We start from the raw sequence: 16,411 nt of genomic DNA on the forward strand, positions 1-16,411 counted from the left end.
TAGCTTAGCAACATTTAGCAATGTGTTCAAGGTCCTATATGAACATGGTGACAAAATCAGAAATGAACACAGAGATTTTAACACTCACACCTCTGCTTCCACTATATCTTTTTGTATGCTCCATGGATGTTACTCAGACGACTCATAGGAAGCTGATGTTTTTGTTGGAAATGCCACTTTCCTGGCAGTAAAATTTCCATGTGACAGTTATTTGAATGGCACAAATATCCTCCCTCTACCTTTGTTGTATCTGCTTGAGAATTTTCTTTCTGAGTTTTAGCTGGTAATTGTATTTTAAGGGCCACTTCTGGCACCTTAGTAGCACAGCAGATATTAATTCTGACTGCCTTGATTTTCCTTTTCTCTTCCCTTTAACAAGTCTTCCACGAGCTTTTATTAGCAAAGATGAGGCCAGTGAACATAAAAAATATAAACTAGATCTGAGACTCACTCATTAGACACATTTCATTTAAACGTGGGTGCAGCTTGCCATTGTGCCAAGCCCGGCAATGCATACAGGTGAAGAGCAGAGTCAGCAGTGACGAGAGAGGGGAGCTGGGGTTGCTCTCTGCTTTGCCTTGTCCTCACACTGCTATGTGTGATTAACCTGCGTTATTCACACAAGGCTCGACACACGGAGAAAACTGGACGGTGGGTACGATCCAAACATAAAACCTAAAGCTTTAACTTGAACTATACATAGCTAGCCTTAAAACATAAAACATTTATTTAGGCATGAAGCTAAGAATCGCAATGTTTTTAAGCTTTGAGGGTCAGCAGTTTTCTCTTTCCTTTCAGCGGGATGTTGTTTGCTACATTTTAAACTGGTGTGTGCTGCTGGTAACATGTGCCTGTACATATATCTTTATGCATGCTTCTGTATGTATAGTCTGTGGTGTATGTATGTCTGTGTAAGGAGAATATATGTACTCACACAAAAAATGTGTGTGCATACAATCTATACAAAATGTAACAGATTTCTGTGAAACTCTGTGAAATACTTATCTTTACTCTCAAGTAGCCTGAAACTGAAAAAGGAGAAGACCAGTGTGATACCTTTTTTCCCCCAGATGAAATAATGCAATTTGAAGGATGCAACTGGTTGACCAAAAACCTTCACACATCTGGCTTATGTCATCCAACATCCAATAGTGTGTATCGCATTCAAACCTCTTCATCTTCCTTGAAACCTTTTCATCTGCTTGCTTTTTTGTCATTCCACTATGTGCAAATTGTTTGGCACACAAGTGGGATGTGGATGATTATCTTGCTAGTGCTGATGAAATATACATCCTAGAAAAATAAGAGGGCATAAGATCTTCTATAGGTATTGGAAGAAGGAATGTGTCCCTTATTAGGTGTTTTGTCCCTTCTGCAGCCCTCTGTCTGTAATTTACTTTCCTATTTTGTTTTTGTAAGTACATAGATCTAGACCTTGTTTTCATCAAAAAGATTGCAATAGTCTCAGGGAATGATATAGCAGGCCTTTATTCCTGGATAAAGTAAACTTTAAATTGATTAATTACATCTCTTTTTACGTTAGATCTGCTTAAAAATTCTATTCAAACTATAATGTCATCATTAAGGCTCTTTCAGCATGGCAGAACTGACAATAGTTTGTTCCAGTGTGTAATTAGGACATATAAAAACCTTCACTATAAACAGAATTTTAATACCTACAACATCATCAGAGGAGAGATTTTATTTTATGGATTGCTTTTATCCTATTTTGAGCATCTAGCATGAGCTGGTGTTTTTGTTAATGTGCAATGAAACAATGACAAGATCAAGTCAACTAGCATCTAAATTGTCTCATGTCAGGAGGAGTTGTGGGATTTTTCCCCCAGCAGCCTCACATGGCTTCTCAGTGCTAAGGCAATGCTGCAGCAGTTCTGACACAATATGCAAGATTTAATAGTTTCAACAATGTTCCACTCTTACTTAGCCAGTGTCCATAATTTATTTTCCTTTACTGATTTTTTTTGATAGATGTGAAGATAATAAGAGAGCTAACTTTTATTTTAAATAGATAGGTATTAGAAGGGTATTCTTTACCTTCTGTCTGTATGGATTTAGCTAACATTAATTTTCATTTACAATCCTGATTGCAAAAGGCATGCCAAAAAAATCCTTATATTGCTCAGTGTTCTTACTGGAGCACAGAGGTGTCAAATACTATCAGGTACTAAATTAGCAAGGACATTTTCACTGAAATTGATTTCTTGAGTCTTTAGAATCCTTGAAATCACTCAAAGTCCTTGTTGCTTTTCAGGTACCCTATTAATCTTTATAGTGTTGTATTGGCATTGTTGGCTAAAGCTTTCCTGCTCTGCTCTCTGGACAGTTGTGAACAAACCACAAAGAGGCAGGGATCCACTTTTAATTTATAAGAATACACATCAGGTCTCTAAACTGGAGCGAAAAAATCATATTAAAACCAGTCATAATCCCAAGGTGTAAATGAAACATAGGGTTCTGAACTATTCCTGGATAATGTTTGTGTTGATCCCCCTGCTGACTTACCTTTGCTTGTCTAAGTGTGGTTTGAAATCTCATGGAAAAGTGGTTCTTCTTCTAAAGATCTAGGTGAGTGATTCTTATCGAAACTCAACATCTACCAAAAATTAATAGTAGAAGTGGAAAAAAAAAATAAGAAAAGGAAAAAAAAAAAAGAAAAGCTTGTAACAGGGAGTAGGGAGTGTGGTAGAAGGAGGGAAGGAGGTGGACTGCAATTGTAAACCCCATTTGCAGGGAAACAAAGAGCAATCAATGTAATAGCAGTATAAAGCAGTCAAAAAAGGACAAAGGCTGCAGTCTGACATCTTTTATTCCTGAACCCAGGTGGAGCTATAATTGGCAGTCCCAGCTTGAAGATGAATACAGTGTAAAAGAGCCCTCCCCTTGGAAGAGCAGACAAAGAAGTGTCAGGTTTTCAGAAGAACAGTCGAAGAATCTCTGTAGTTTTTTTAAGGGGGAGAGGGGAGGAGATGAACAAAAAAAAAAAAAAAAATACCCAAGAAATTAAAAAAAAATTTAAAGTGGTCATTGGAGGAAAAAAATCCTGCCAGGTTTTGGAACTTGTGGCTGGAATCTGTGAATTCTGTGGCTGCTTTACTTTCCTGTTTACAGTCATTATAGAGCAAGAACAGTCACCTAAAGAGTTCCTGACGTGCTCACAAAATGTTGCTGGCCATATCTGCTAATTTGGGTGCCAAATGCTGATCTCTCTGTACACAGGGGGAACTGTTCACATTTAACAGGTATGACAGAAAATCTGGGCACAATCAGTCGTGATCACTGACATTTAGATTTAACTAAGGAGAATGGCTACTTACTTGCTACACAAGAAATATAAAGCCTTTTACCTCTGAATATCCTCATCCCGTGCTCAGAATTCCAGCTATAAGGCCCCTTCCACAAAAAGGAACACAGGGACTGTGTTGAAACATAAAAATATTCAGTATAAGCAGAGAAGTAAAAATGATTTATGTCTTTTTCAATGTTCTTTAATATCAATACCTTGTGTCTCTGTTTTCCTGGCTCAGCTCTGTAAAATTAATTTTTTTTTAAGTTAATGAAAAATCTCTGAGGTGCAGATCCCAAAGTACATAGATTTGGTGACAAGAGTGCTTTATTCCTTTTCTGAAAAACAGCAATGGAAAAATCTGAAAGTGTATAAAAGACAACATCTAGGGAAAGAAGTGTAGCATATAAAGCCTCACCTAATAAACTAGTTTCTAAGGGAATAACTGCATTAAAATTAATCAGAAAGCTCCACTTCAAATTAACCAGCAAAAAATGCTCATTTTCTTTTCAGATACTATGTTTAAGTGTGCTTAACTATCATTTACTCAGTGGGGGACAGGGATAAAAAAGGCATGTAATATGAATGCATTGGTTTACTCTTTTCTTCTGGCCAATAATAGATCGGGAATGAGGACTTAATTTTCTGAGGTTGTTAGTTTGTAGTCATTGGCCTTCTGTTTCAATTTTTTATTTGAACTCTGGACGGAATATTTTTAACCTCTAGAAAATTTTACTATTAATTGTTGATCTTGCAAATTTATGATCTTAGAACACCTACTCAAAGTGTTCCCTTACAATTTTGGGGGTATGTATGTTTCTGTCTATGTCTGTGTGTGTATACACACATGTACAAATGCAAAATACATCTTCAAGCCTAATTTAGTGACCTAATCAGGTCTATTAGAGGATTCTCCTACCAGCAGTGGCCAGGAGCAGATGCTTAGAGTAGGTGCAGTATGAATGGTATCCTTGTGACCAATATTTTCCTAATGCAAATTATTTTTGATGAAGAGAATTTCCTGATTTGGATTTTGTGTCTGCTCCTCTCAGAAGGCAGTGTCACAGTGTTCAGGCTGGCTAATGGAAATAGCTCCTGACAAGTGCTGTCCCACAAACCACATCCAGGCATCATCTGGCATGTGCCAAAACAATGTTAGGGGGAGTGACAGTAATAAAAGAGTGAACAATCCTGGTACAGTACTTTATTGTACGTCTGACACTGCCCTGGCCTTTTATGTATTAGGATAGGTGTAGGCTAAATAATTCCTTACTTACTCTCCATATGTGTTGTGTGGGCTCTTCCCAGAGATCAGTCTACAAAAGAAACAGCACCTGGAAACAGATGTCATCTCTGCCTAAGTGTCTCTAGTGCAGCAGCAGAGGGAGTGTCAGCAAGCCTTCATTCTGCTTCCATTTCTGTTTTGGATCTGCTCATGTACATTCCTCCATGTGTAAAAAATAGGAGCTAAATATCAGTAACTAATCAAATACATGAAGCAGGTGTTGACCTTCTGCTTGCTAAAAAGAGAATGAGGAGAGAAAGGCAACAGTTGCAGCATATGAAGACTGGTGAGCAGTCCAAGAAGTGTTTGTGCAGAGACCACAGATCTTGTTTTCACCTCAGATGTGCACAGCCTGATTTGAAGGGTCAGCTCAATGAATTCAGTGAGACAAATCTCTTTTAAGTTCTAGAGCACTTTACAGTAGGATAGTTGAATTTTTCACTGACTCACTTTGCTACTGGGCTTTCTGTGGTTGCTAGACCTGAATGTCAAGCGGCACTTGTTTGCCTAATGTCATCCATCAATTATCTCTCCCTGGAATCAGTGTAACTAGGCTGATGAAATGTACACCATAAACAACAATTATGATGAACATTAAGGAGAGTTTTCTAGTGAGTACATATATGGACAGTGATTCAAGGCTGTGACTTTGTCACTCATTTTGACTTCTAAAAGCTGTCTAAACTGCTTTTTTGCAATCCATTTATCTAGCTTTTTCTCCAGTGACTTTCCTATCCTTACAAGTATGAAACAGAAAAATGATGTTGCAATATATCAATATGTATTAGCTCTACACATGCAACGAACTGAGGTATGCAGTAAAAACATCTACATGCACTCATAATTACATGCATTCTGATATACATGCAAAGCTTTATGATTGCCATTAGTCTTCCTCAGTAATTTTTAACTTTTTGTGTAATGCATATACATGTGGTTTCTATGCATATTTAAAATTATTATGATATTTTTATTCATGGAATTTATGTGCATGTGAGCATAAAGTAGTAACTTTCATACTGAAACAAACTGCTAGAGTGGGATGCCAAAGACAAGACAAATATAAAACCCAGGTAGGAAGTTGGGACATCTATTTTCTGATAAATGTTATGCATTTTATTTTTCACTTATCCAGCCTTGTGCTATTTATCACTTGTGTTTACCTGCTGTACTTGCTACATGGACTGCGAGTGCCTGAGGCAGGGACTGTTTTCTTTGTTATATGTCTGTATAATACCCAGTACAATCGATCCTTGATTACGTGCCGAGGCAGTGGCAAGGTGTGTATAAATAATAATAACTTTCCAGTGCATGGCCTTTTGTGACTGAATTAAAGACAGAGTGGGACGGTGAAATAGCTGTATTGTAAATTGAAGTCAATAAGGACACCAGACAGGCCTTGCTGTCCCTGAATACATCATAAAAATAACATGCATGAACAGTGAAACTCTATTTTGGTTCAAAAGAGCCATTAAATAGCAGTGACTTATATTCACTTTATTTCTCAGTGAAATTTGGATGACCTTCCCTATTTGTCAGCCAGGACCCAGCTGGATTTTCTGCCAATGCCTTAGGGAATGACAGGTCTGAGTGGTCTTCATAATCTATTAATCTTAATCCAATCTACCAGTATAAAAAAAAAAGGCTGTTAATTAAAACAAGCAGTCCAAACAGTTCATGCACTGGACATTTATCCCCTTGGAAAATATTTGGAATAACAAATTCATGGGTAGATATATCCAATATGGAAGAGTACAGTTGCAAGATAATTGTGGTCTTGTCCCACTAGTATTCATTTAAAAAAAAATATATATTCCCCCAAGTTTATGTCAAAAGAATATGGAACTACTTTGTAGTTGGGAGCTTGAAAGGAAGATCAGTGAGCAGAAGCCTATGTGTATGGCTGGGTCCTGCAATCTTCTTTGATGGTCTGCTATTTCAGCATCAAGTAGCTGAAAGGAGGGAGAGTTAAGGCTGTCTGAAAAGCAGAGTTTGTCATTGTTGAGTTTCTGCAGACACTGTTGGCAAGTGTGCAACAGCCGGACTGGACTGCCATAGGGAAAGATGTAGCCTCCTGGGTACACAGTTGTCAGCAGAACTGGGGGATTTAAAGAATGGCTTTGGTCCTTGAACAACTCCTGAAAGTGGATTTTAAGACCTAATGAGGTCCCTGTGGTCTGTGTAATGAAGCTGACTGTCCATGATAGTCCCCTCTAGACCAAGCTTCTTCCTTGGAGACAAAGTTATGGAGGTGCATTTTACTCTTCTGTTTTGTAGGTCACAGGGGTACCAGTAACTAGGATCAGATTCCCACCTAAAAGACATTGTTGAAATAGTTCTGTTGAGCATAAAATTAAGAAGGAAAAACACTACAAGGCATGAAAACCTCTTAGGAATAGAGAGCAATCAAGAATATCATTATGAATTTAAATAAATTATGCTGCAAACCTTATTTCTCAAATTACTCTTTTCCAAGGTCTTTAAAAAAATGTCTCTAGTAAACTAGCTTTATTTCTGTCTTACTTTGATCTTGACTCATCCAGACTGTTTTTATCCAAGTCTCCATTTCAGGGAAATATTAAGACAAAGACCTTTTGGAAGAGGAATTCAGAACTGCCCTCATGACAGTGGTGATATCATCACCTTTATCATGGCTTGGCTAAGCTTATCCATTGTTCTTGACTGTGTGTCAGAAATGTGGGGTTCCAAAGAGCCTTATGACCACTGTGGGAAAAAAAAAAATTCCTGATGTTATTCCTGGGAATATCATGGCAGCAAAAAGCTGTCCAGCTCCTGAGTAATCCTATTCAAGTCTGACAGGGTCTGGCAGTGCAAAACTTGACTGGTTTGAAGTTCCTGTTCACTGAGGTGCTTATTAATATTTTCTGCCCAACCAAACATTTACTTGGTAGAGTTTTGACATGATGCAGAAAAATTTGGGCCATCCCATTTTTTAAATCTGGGAAGTTCTCACTAGAAATCAAAACTGTGAAAAAATCAAACAAGTTTGAGAAAATCTTCTACTGCATATCTTAATATTTTCCAATATTACAAATGTTTACATGCTGCTAGCAAAGATTGAGTGATTTCCCTTATTTTTACATTTAAAATTTGTTTAAAATTTTAGGGAAGACATTTAGGAAGTTTCCCATAGCCATCTGGACCACCTTAAATAATATGTATGACTTGTCTGGTTTACCCTATGGCAGCTTTGAATTTGCTCAGCAGAGACTTAGCAGTATGTGTGGTATATCACATATAGCTGTTGGGGAAGAGAAAATAAAAGCAAGACAGCAGGGGAAGTGGAAAGACTTGCAAAAAAAGCACTCTAGACTATTTATTCTTCCTGGATTACTTTGTTGCTTCTATGATTTGAAGTTTTGCATGCCTCACAAAGTAGTTTATGAGTTCATAAAGTTCATAAAGGCAGTTAGTGCCCAGAAGTACTGTTTTTCTTGTAGTGTAAGCTGACTTGCCACTTGGAAAGATGTTTGAGCTAATGCAAAATCTTCCTAGGTAAAGAGAACATTACGCTGTTTAGGCACAGTAAATTCAATTGACTTATGTGTGTGTGTATGATTGTAAGTACACGTGTGTGTGTGTAGGTATCATACATTTAAATTGGATTTTCCTCTTGCCTTCTTTGATATTCTTTATTCACAGTATCTCAGTCTTGGCTCAGTTACTGATCCATTTTTACATCTTAGGTAATATTTTAAAAAATGCCATTGTATGTAAGGAAGTAAATGGCATTCAGACTCTGAAGTCAATTTAGGTGCTTTTGAAAATGGGGTCAACATTTCCTTGTCATTCGGTTGCATAATTTTTTTTTACTTTCTGTGGTTATAACAATTTATTATTAGTATCACCATAACACAGAGGAGGCCAGTCATGCGAACAGAACCCCATTGTGCTAGGTTTTGAATAAACATATTCTAAATAGACAGCCTCTGGCTCAGACAATTTAGGAATTACTTTTTTTCCTCCCTCTGTCTGCTCCTCTCTTTTCGTTTTTATTAATTGTTTTTAAGTAGAATGCAAGTAATGTTAAGATTTAAATGTACAATGTTTGAGTAGTTTGGAGGGAAATGAAACTGAATTCACTCATCCATGGTTTTTAGTAAGGAAAAAGAACTAAGTTGCAAAAATGCTAAAAATTATGATGCTAAAAATTCCACTTGTTGGTCGAATAAGTCATTACATTTTCATGTATTGCACATTAACACAGATGTATATTGATTTACAGGAGTGGGGTTGCGTTCATTTGTATCAGATCCACCTGGAAGCACTTAAAGAGTTCTGGCTGGATAACTGTGGTCAATGTTCTTTGCTTGTGTAGATATGTACATTTGTCAGCAAGGTAAAATAACTTTTCGCTCTTCTTCTCTTGACATGGCCAGTCTAAAAGCCAACACAACTCTGGTACATTGTCGCAAAAGGTTTCTTGTAAACTGCAAAAAATGAGTGGTATTTTCTTCCCTGATCTGTGCTTTGATTCATGAAAAAGAAGCCACTGATGTCAGAAAGTCTGAGGTAACTCCTCAGGAGATGGATGTACATCTATGATTAGACACTGCTTCCAAATTGATGAGTAAATGCGTGCTGTGGTGTGTTCAGGTTCTCAGCATCTGCCACCCAGAGCACCAGAACTCCTCCTTTCTGCATATTTCTGGAATTATTCATCACTGAAACCACTGTGTGGAGGCTGGTATTTTCCATGATTGTCTCAGCAAGTGAAGTTGGAAAAAGTATGTGTTATTTATCTGACCGCAAAAACTCAGGAATTTTCCCTGGAAATGAAAATACTAGAATTTGTTCCTTCATATCCTTAAAACATAAAAATACTGAGATGGTTGTGTAGAACCTAATTTTGTTGTATTAGACATAGGAGATCTCAATTTATCATTTATCTTTAAAGTCTGTGAGCAAATAATAAATGATGTTTTTTGTTGCTGCATATGCGAGTTTTCCAAATTGATTAAAATATTTGTAAAGGAATTATCAACAGTAACTGAAGTAACTGCTTGGGAAAGGAAGAGTTTAATATATCCTAACTAAGATTTAGTGGGGTTTTTTTGTTTGGGTTTGGTGAGATTTTTGTGGGGGATGGACCAAGTAGGAATTTTTTTGTTGTTCTTTAACCTGGAGCTGCCTGTGAGCTAACTGGATCATGCAGATAGCTCAGGTCTGATTTAAAAATTAGTAAAATATGAGGTTTCAAGAGCATTTTGTTAGATTTGTAAATGCAAACAAGAAAATAGAAATATATTCAGAAATTGAGCCTATTTCCTTCTTAGTTTTTAAATTTACTCCTTTCTTTCATCTCCCATACTTTTTTTCTCTCCCTAAATATTGATAATTGACAAAATCCCTAACTTGCATTATATTTAGATTTTTTTAGCTGCTAATTGTTGAAAATTAACCATTTACTAAGTAGTTTTCAAATGGCCACAATCATTTCAAGCTCTGGGGCTCTTTTGTTTTATGAGTGAGACAGAAATGCTTCACAGAATTACCCATGCACAGAGAAACCTGCTAACAAATAGAAAACAATACTATCAATGATTAGTAAAAGTGTCGTGAAAATCAATGCACAGTAGGGATTTGAAATGTTAGTGATTTCACTAGTGTTTCAAGATTCATCTGCCAATCTCAGCTACACCTTAACACTAAAGTAATTTCATTTGGCGTGAATCAGTTAAGTGTTCTATGTTTTTAAAATTACAAGAGGCTTCTTGCTGAAAAAGCCCTGATCTGCAATCAAATGTTCCACAGACTTGGCCATATTGCACACAGTCAAACACAAAGGGAACAATTACTGCATATGATGATCTCTCTCTGCTCCTTATAGAAGATATAGGTGGAGCATTAGGGAACCATCTAGCCCTAGTTAATCTGTAACCCTTGTCTTGGCAATACTTACAGCAATTACTGTGCTCACTAAAATATGTCTCCTTATTTCAGTGTGATGATGGAGCTGTGGTTCCTTGTGCCCATTTATATTGCAGCAAGATCCCCTTCCTGCATCACAGGCAGGCTACACAGCCCTGGGAAAAAGCAGCTGGGACAGGCCCAGATGACTTGCTGGTTCATGAGTGCTATTGCACTGGAATTTTCCAAAATTCTACTTATGTAATTTACCTCACCAGACTGATGCTTTAAACAAGGATGTTTTGAAAAAGACCTTTCATATGTGGAAGGCTCACATTTACTTTTTTGCCCTACTCTGACATTTTAAATGGAATTCGTGAATCTGCTTCCTTTGGTATGCTGTTCATTCAAACTAGAAGTTGATAACTCCTACAAGAACAAAACAGAGCTTTTTATTTTGGAAGATGGAGAGATGTTTGGTTTGCAAATAAATAAGAAAAATAAATCGAGATTTTCCTGTGTACTTGAAAGCATTCCTTTGTCAGAAAATCCATTTCTCCTCCCAATCTATTTCTCTTTGAAGAAGAATTCTTTGCCTGACCTTTGCAGCCAGTTTCTGACCTCTTTTTACCTAATTTTAATATATGTGTGTACATGTATATTCAATGCTCAAAGATAGAATACTGGTACTTCTTTTCTCATCTTTGTGCTAGATAAATAGATGAACAGATCACATGCTGAGGATTTTCTTCTCCCCACCATGACTGCTGTGAATATGTATACACACATAGAGAATTCCATCTAAGTCTCTTGTTTCTGAAAATGTTTAAACAAGAAATAAAATCATAAACCTAATAAAAAACTTAAAAGACACAAAAATACTTATAGGTTGGAAAGTTGACATAAGTAGCTGAGAAATCTTTTATCTCCTGTTAACTCAGGTGTGTTTTTTTGGTCAGACACAGTTAGCTAAGAACATTTTCAAATACAGATATGCAAGTTGTATTCTGCCTTGTTTTTTTTCTATGATTTTTATATTCTTGGCACAAACATCTGTTAATAGAACCAGTCATAAGTATGAATGAATTATAAAAGGCTGATAAGCTTTTTAAGATCATGTCTATTTTAGTAAAGAAAGTGAATGCTGCATCTTGGTTTTTGCTTAGTTAATCCTATTACTTCCTAAAATAATTCCTCATGACAGGCCAGAATTAAATCTAATAGGAACAGCAAATGCCAGTTCAGTCTCACTTAATCTGATCCTAATCTGATGGTAGACATAGTGACTTGCTTCAGCATGACCTTCATGTGTTTCTTTGTTCTTAATTGGCTAATTGTGTTTACTTGATCAAACAATATTATACAAAATCTGGAACACGACAGTTACCCTTATTGGTTTTAAGCTTTATTATTACAGAATTGGAGTTTTCACAGAGAAGCAACAAAGAAAGATCTGAACTATGTTAGTTGTGTTTTTGCAAAACTGCAGAGGAAAGAGCTGGAGGAGCATCAATGATGAAACTGGCACTAATACTTCCTGAGAGCCAAGACAGTTCAACTTTTTTTTTTGAAGGCACCGTTTCTGTTCCTAGGTGTCCTTTCAGAGAGCTTTTTTTTATTTTTTATGAAAGAGAAAGTGAAGAGAGAGAGAGAGATTTAACACTCTTTCAATGGGAAAGATCCATGTAACCAAATGAAAAGCTACAAAGTTTTTAACTTTCATTTTCATGTTATATTAATACAGTTTTCAAATCTTAATGAGTCAATTGGCTAAATATGGGGTTAATTAGCATTATTTGAAATTGACCACACATATTAGAAAAACAAAAACAAGGCAAGGAACTCCAATAAGTAAAAAAAAAAAATAGTGGAAGATATGGAAAAAGTTGATAGACCTATTTGGAATCTAGCATATAAGCTTTATTTTCTAAATCTTAATTAATCATATTTCATATACCATTTAAATGTATTAGATTTTCACACACTGATATTCTAGTGATATAACAAATAATTTTTTAATCTGAAAATTTTATCTGATTTTTCCCTGAATTTGCATTCATAGATTTGTTAATTTTATTTCTTTTCAATATTGATCTAGATATTCTTAAAGCAATTTGAAATTGCAGTTGCTGTTGCAGGTAATTTTTTTCCTCCCAATATTTCTTAATGTTTAAGAGGAAAAATAGTACAGCAAATGATAAAAAAAAAAAGATCTTTAATTTTGGGTGGAAAAATTTCCACTTTCTTCCCTTATGTATTTATCTTGGGAATTTAGCAGCTAAAAGTGATAAAAAACTGTTAAAATGCATTTGAACACGTGAGGACTGATTTATTGTAAGAGCTCTTCATTAACAAGGAAGGCAATAAGTATTTTTGAGCGGCTTTAGAGACATTAATGCAGCTTCAATGATCTATGGGTAATACAGATAAAATCAGACCTGTATTTTTTTAAACTAATTTTAGGGTTTGGTCTCAGCAAAAATGATATTAATACCGATGCCAATCTTAATTTGTTATCAAAAATTAATTTGATTTTTTTTTCACAAGGCTTATTACAGCTTAGTGATCACGTTAGATGTAATTAGTCATCACCTCCTGCTTCTAAAATTTACCATCACCTCTTGCTTCTAAAATTTACATGCACAATAGCTTATTTCCAGAAATGTGAAAGACTCTTTAATCAAGAAAAAAGCCCCAACAAACAAACAATCAAACAGCAAAACAACAACAACAAAAGAACTCAGAGGATTTAGTTGTTGGCTGATGAGGTCAACAAGATGTGAAGGAAAAGTGTATCGAATTAGGTCCTCAATGAAGCCAGAAGCTGCATTGTTTTCCTAAAGAAGTTTTACGACAAAACTATTCAAGAGAAATCATAACAAGCAAACTACATACTGCTATGTAATCCTTAGTGTCAAACCTGTCACCTAATTAATCAACATTCTCTTCCAGGGTCACTTCATTCTCTGTCAATATTCCAGTTTGCCTTGCCCATATCTTGTTCCCTCCCACTCCCAACAGTTAACAGGGTGAGACATGGAAAATAAACCATTGGAGGAGGGAGTAGCAGTGTGCTTCTCTTTAAAACTGAGGAGATTATTACTTATTGCAGGAGGTACTTGATGACATGATGCACAGCATTCTGTGTCACATTTGCTATGTTTCACAGGTGTTCTGGGTACTTAAGTTGTTTCTGGATCACATGAATTAATAATGCCCCAAGTGCAACCAGGCAGCTCCCATAGCCATTCAAACCTGCCTGGACGGGAGAGGATGTAGTAACTTTTAGTTTCAGTGGAAACTCTTATTAGTTTTCAAGTGAGTTTTGAAGGTAACATTCTTGGTGAACCTAATTTGTAAGATAAATCAGTCTTTTTTTATGTTAAAAAATGGTAATCCAGACTGAAAGAAACCTGCAAACTGAGACAATAAAAAAAGTGAAAGTACAATCTCTCTGGTGTCACCATAAGAAGTTGAAAAATGGTTGGGACTTATGTGCCCATACTTTGGTTTTGGTTTGGTACTGTGGCAGTGTAGAGGGCCAACATGATCAAATCTAAAGGGTACTAAATGTCAGTCCACAAGTGTGACTTGACTATAGGCTGTACTTGCTTCCAGTCTCCATCTCAAGGACATTCAGCCTTAGCCTTTAGCTTGTGAGTCAGAACTCTCCATGTCAGCAGGGGATTCAGATATATAATTCTCACCTTCCAAAGCCTCCATAATTTGTATCTATGGACCAAAAGGTAAGGAGAATTTCGTGGGAAAAGACTGCTGCTATTTTTTCCTAAAATGTGGAGGTTCTGTATTCTACCAGGGGTCTTCCACACAGCTCTCAGCTGGCAATACTTCCTTCTGACTAAGAGGCTGTGTCAGGGTTGGATGGTGCACTGGAGGAACAGCTAGGGGACCAGAGGTATAAAATATATATTGAGGACCCTCTTCGTCCTCAATAGGGTGAGCAGGGAGCCGCCAGGCAGTGCTGCAAAAATCAAAAGTATGGGGAGTCGTTTGGAGAGCTGAAAGTAATGTTCAATTTTTCTTTACCCTAAGTCAGATTTACTGGTAAATATGGCCCTAGGCTAACTAATAAATGGTTATCTATGCACTGGTTTTCAACCACACATACCATAACCAAGAGTTCAATTACTCTGGAGCACGTAAAGAATTCTTTAAAAGGAAAGTTATTTTCCTTTTTTCTACAGGATTAATCTGACTAATATAATGCATCAGAAGAATAAAGAGTGTTTCAGATGAATTAAAATTGTTGTTTTGTTTAAGTTTTTTTCCTTTCTAATTTTTTCTATGGACATATTTCTCCCACAGAAAATTGTTAACAATATATTTTACCTTAATCATGTTTTTCTATAAATTTTATGAAGCACTATTTCACTCACTTTTTTAAAATTAGAAAATTACCATAGAAACTGTTTCACATTTTAAAAAAGACATCAGTATGGTAAGGAAAATGTAAAAATAATGTCCACCGTTCAACAGAAGAAAACACATTTATGTTCCATCATTTACCTAACTAATTTTGCTTCCTATTAAAAATAAATTTTTTGCTAGTAGTTCATCTTGGTAGCCTCATTTAGTTTACATTATAGCAAGTAAGAGCAGCTTCTGACAGTAAACTGTGGATCTCAAATGAGAGCATCCTGAAGTGACCTTCAGAGGTCCTCTGGTCCAAGCCCTCCAGCTCAAGCAGGGCCAGCTAGACTCAATTACCCAGTACTGAGTCCAGATGCAGGTTTAGTCTCTCCAGTGGTGGAGACTCAAAAATGTCCTTGGGCAACATGCTTGAGTGATTTGTCACCCTTACAGTGAAAAAACCCACAACATTCTCATGAGGTACAGTGGTATTTTGAAAGCAAGATATTTAGGTGGAGACCAAACACTCTTCTGTGGATAGAGTTAGAATGTTCTGCATCTTTATTTCTTGTTTAATTCAACAGAAGCTGATGGATTTGATATATACTCAAAACCTTAAAAATGCTTTTCTTTACATACCAGAGCCAAATCCTTTGTGTTTTGCACCCTTGTTTGCGTCCACTTTAAGGGCTCAAAACACGTACTCCAATTTGTGCCCTCTGGGCCTGTAGGTACCTTATTCTGATCATGCAAAATTGAAAGCAAGGATGCATCTAGTTTGAAAATATAGCTTTTTGAATCAGAATAAGTGTTTAATATATTAAAAGTTCATCAGTTCTGTGATCTTTTCTGCACTGGTGGTACAACAATTATTTTTTTTCAGAAACAGCATGAGATGTCATAAACACAGGGTTATGACTTCCCTCAGCTGAAGGAAAAGCTGATTTGTGAGGGAGAAAGCTATTCAAACACCAGCATCTTTAATAATAGCAAGAGGCATAAAGAATGCTGCTATCTAAGGAAATTGTTCTTGTATGAATGCGTTTAGGTTGTGGGGGTGTTTTTAATGCACTCAATGTGAAAGGCTTCTTCATAGGAAATTCAAGGAATTTCTTTTTTTTCTTCATTTTTCTTTTTTTAAAATTTTAATTCTTAAGGAATTCTTTTGTGTTTTTCCATTTTTACTATTCAAAGAAATTGAAGACAAAAAGGGAGGGTAACTGATTTTATATAGCCCACATTAGTCATCATGTGTTTGGAACAAAAATAGTATACTTTGAATCCAAAAACTAAAGGTCAAATCCCAGGATTTCTAGACAGAACTGTGAGTTATGAATGTGAGTTATGGTTCCTTTGAACAAGGACTAAAGCAAGGCAATCTATTAATGGCAAATACTTTATTTGGTTTATTTTATTCAGATTTTATATGTGACATTTTTTCACAGATGAGATTTTTGCCTATTAATTGGCATGTTCAAGTTTGTGTGAGGAAAAAAAAAATGAACAAAAACCCATTTTTCATCAGGATGTTTTAGCCTTTTATTACAAAAAGGTTTCCTTCAGCTATTTAATGTTTATTT

Source organism: Motacilla alba, chromosome 2, assembly GCF_015832195.1.
Source record: "Motacilla alba alba isolate MOTALB_02 chromosome 2, Motacilla_alba_V1.0_pri, whole genome shotgun sequence".
In the NCBI taxonomy this organism is placed as follows: domain Eukaryota; kingdom Metazoa; phylum Chordata; class Aves; order Passeriformes; family Motacillidae; genus Motacilla; species Motacilla alba.